Source organism: Ochotona curzoniae, unplaced genomic scaffold, assembly GCF_017591425.1.
Source record: "Ochotona curzoniae isolate NIBS_2020 unplaced genomic scaffold, NIBS_Ocur_1.0 scaffold_4506, whole genome shotgun sequence".
NCBI lineage: Eukaryota > Metazoa > Chordata > Mammalia > Lagomorpha > Ochotonidae > Ochotona > Ochotona curzoniae.
The window spans coordinates 6,941,139-6,945,241 of record NW_024467119.1 but is presented as its reverse complement, the minus strand read 5'-3'; positions in this window follow the sequence as shown (position 1 = coordinate 6,945,241).

The window sequence follows — 4,103 nt, the reverse complement described above, 5'->3', positions numbered from 1 at the left end:
TTAAGACACTTGTCTGCTACCCTCGACTAGAACAGTGATGTTCTGCTTCGCACAGGAGCAGCAGGGCTTTCAGAAAGAGCTGGCGTCCTAGAGATGCAGTATCGCTCTCCTCAGCAGTGATGGGGAGTCTTAGGTGTTAGCTTGGCTGGATCGGCAGGGACACCCACCAGGAGGGAAGGCATGATGTCCAGGGCCTCTGTGAGGATGTTGCTGAGGGATTTGCATGAGAATTTGAGCCAGCCAACCAAATGCAGAAATCCTGCCTCACTGATGTGGGTGGGAGTCCTTGGACCGATGAGACCCACAACCCAGGAAGGCGGGGAGCGCCTGCTGGCGTGGCACTTGCTGGCACCACAGCTGTTCACCTGAGAGCAGCAGCCACATGTCCCGTCTCTGCCTGCGGTGAGCAGGGTTCTCTGGAAAGTGCTACTGTGTTAGACGGCAGGTCTGCCTGTGGGCTCCACATACTCACACACAGGTCTGAAACTCCAAAATTGGAAATGCTCCAAAACTTTCAGTTTGGGGCTGACTTTCAGTTGAGGCACATCAGGGTATGCCATAGCCCATATGTGACACCGGGATCTGATATGGCCACGAGTTTTAAGTCCCAGCTGCTCCACTTGTGATCCAGCTCACTGGAACTGTACCTGGAAAAGCAGGGGAAGATGGCCCAGGTCGCCCATGTGGGAGGCCTCAATGCGGTTCCAAAGTCCTAGCTTTACAGCCCCGCTCAGGGCTGGCTGTTGCAGTCATGTGGGGCGTGAACCATGGATGCAAGGTCTGTCTCTCCACCCCTCTGTGACTGCCTCTGAAAGCAGTCCATCTCTTAGTTTGTTAAAACAGTGCCTGGGCTTGGGTCTTAGCCCTACTGCTGTGATTCCAGTGTCTTGAGGGTACATCCTGGGAAGTGGCAAGTGGATGGGTTAAGGGCATGGGTCCCTGCCACCCATGTGGGGACCCAGACCATGTTCCCAGCCTCTGGCTTTGTCCTGTTGCAGCCCTGGCAAGGGCAGGCATTTGGGTAGGGGTGAACCAACAGACAAGAGATCCTTGTCTCTTTTTACATTTTTTCAAGATTTATTTTTATTTGAAAGGCAGCATTAGAGAGAGAGAGAGAGAGAGAGAGATTGAGAGCTTCCTTCTGTTGGTTCACTCCCCCAAAATGGCTGTAGCAGCTGGAGCTGGTTTGACTAAAGCCAGAAGCCTGGAGTGTCTTCCAGGCCTCCCACATGGGTACTGGGGCCCAGGCACTTGGTCTGTCCTCCACTGCTTTCACAGGCACATTATCAGGGAGCTGGAGTGGAGTTAGAGTAGTTAGGACTCAAACTAGTGCCCAGCCGGGAATGCTGGTACCGCAGAGTGGAGACTTAACCTGCTATGCCATGGTGCCGGCCCCAGTCTCTGTTGCTTTCAGATAAATAAATAAAAACAAAGAGTTACTTAGAAGAAACAAGTTTCCATAAAAAAGCCTTTGAAATCTGTAATACTGTGACCCACGTGTTTTGGATTTGGGAAAGTCGATCTGAATAGTCCTGTGGTTATACTGTGTGTGTGTGCGTGCGTGTGTGTGTGTGTGTGTGTGTGCGTGTGTGTGTGCATGTGTGTGTGTGTATATGTGCGTGTGTGTGTGCGTGCGCACACATGTGTGCGTGTGTTAGACACTCTCCTGGGGAAAGAGAATAAACCTGCTCACCTCTGTAAGCCCAGGGCAGAAGGTTCCGGAAGGTGAGGACTGGTCATTGGGCCAGGCTCCCTGGGCAGTGTTTCCAGGTGAGCAAAGGTGCCCCTACAGAACAAGGTGCACGCCCAGTGTAAGGTGCAGGTTGTATCTGCGTGGAGAGCGCGACGCTGGCTGGCCCCTGGGTGCTGCTCCCCAGCGCTGGCCTCCGCCCCGTCGGCTCACTTCGCCCATCTTGGCTCAGTTCTCCCTGTTCAGTCTTCCAGGTCAAAGTGCACAGGGTCCACACCCACTGAGGCACGCAGGAAAGTCCATATCAGATGTTTCCTGGGGGGGGACTGCCCCCACCGAGACCCGGTGCTGGACAGTTCCCTTGAGAAACTGCACTTGGAGGCCGGTCCTCCCCAACCTTGCAGAGCAGCACCGCCCAGCCCAGGCCTTCCTGTCCGTGCGGGTCCTAGAGCTCCTGCCATGCTCCTGAGTGGCCTGGGACAGGACCAGGGCCCTGCAGTGCGGCCCTGCAGCCGGAGGTAAAGACCAAATCAGGCATGTAGACCTGGTCCTTGAAAATTGGTTTTGAGGGCCTGGCGCAGTAGCCTAGTGGGTAAAGTCCTCACCTTGCATGCACCGGGATCCCATATGGATGTTGCTTCGTGTCCTGGCTGCTCTCCTTCCTTCCCGCTCCCTGCTTGTGGGCTGGGAGGCCAGTGAGGACAGCACAAAGCCTTGCACCTGCACCTGCACGGGCTATGCCGAAGAAGCTCCTGGTTTCGGATCATCTCAGCTCCAACCACTGTGACTGCTTTGGGAGTGAATCAGCAGATGGAAGATCATTCTCTGTAAATCTACCTTTCCAATAAAAATAAATAAATCTTTAAAAAAAATAAATAAAGATCTTCTGTCTGCTGATTCACTCCGAGTGGCCACAACGGCTGAAAATGAGCTAATCCAAAGCCAGGAGCCAGGAGCTTCTTTGGTGTCTCCCTTGCGGGTGCAGAGTCCCAAGGCTTTGGGTCGTCCTCTGCTGTTTTCCTAGGCCATGGCAGAGAGCTGGAAGGGAAGTGGAGCAGCCAGGATATGAGCTAACACCAATGTGGGATCCCTGTGCATGCAAGGCGAGGATTTTAGCCACTAGGCTACTGCACCAGGCCCCAAAATAAATAAATCTCCTTTAAAAAATTTAATTTTCGTCCATCATGGAGTTTTTTTTCACTAACTGCTTAAAGATCTTTCATAAACACAGTGTTTCTCTTGATTGCTGCATTTCTAACTCTGTATTTAACAGGCAGAGAGAAAGACACAGTGAGCTCCGACCCAGTGTTTCACTCCCCAGTTGACTGCACTGTCTGAGCCTGGGCCAGGCAGACGCAGAAACCCAGACTCAGACCTGATGTCCCGTGGCTGGCGGAGCCCAGTCCCCTGAGCCAGCCTGCTGCCTCCCACGGAGCTGTGGCAGCTGCTGCTCGCAGGCCTGTCGATGGGCACTGGACGGCGGCAGCAGGGGCCAGCCCGGCCTGGGCTGCGCAGTAAAATGGAGCAACAGTCATTCGCACGTTGACTGTGTCCTTTCAGCTGAAGATTGAAAGGTTGTGTTTGCTCCTCCTTACTGTTTTTCTCCAGAATATCTAATGAGAAATGTGTCCTAGACCACAGAGCGCCCCAGTGTCCCCTGCCGCCCTCACTGCGCACAGACCACAGAGCGCCCCATTGCCCCCTGCCGCCCGCACTGCACACAGACCACAGAGCGCCCCATTGCCCCCTGCCGCCCGCACTGCACACAGAGCGCCCCAATGCCCCCTGCCGCCCTCACTGCGCACAGACCACAGAGCGCCCCAGTGTCCCCTGCCGCCCTCCCTGCGCACAGACCACAGAGCGCCCCATTGCCCCCTGCCGCCCTCACTGCACACAGACCACAGAGCGCCCCATTGCCCCCTGCCGCCCTCCCTGCGCACAGACCACAGAGCGCCCCAGTGTCCCCTGCCGCCCTCCCTGCGCACAGACCACAGAGCGCCCCATTGCCCCCTGCCGCCCGCACTGCACACAGACCACAGAGCGCCCCATTGCCCCCTGCCGCCCGCACTGCGCACAGACCACAGAGCGCCCCATTGCCCCCTGCCGCCCTCACTGCACACAGACCACAGAGCGCCCCAGTGTACCCTGCCGCCCGCACTGCACACAGACCACAGAGCGCCCACAGTGTCCCCTGCCACCCCCACGGCACACAGACCACAGAGCGCCCCAGTGTCCCCTGCCGCCCTCACTGCACACAGACCACAGAGCGCCCCAATGCCCCCTGCCGCCCGCACTGCACACAGAGCGCCCCAATGCCCCCTGCCGCCCTCCCTGCACACAGACCACAGAGCGCCCCAGTGTCTCCTGCTGCCCTCCCTGCACACAGACCACAGAGCGCCCCATTGCCCCCTGC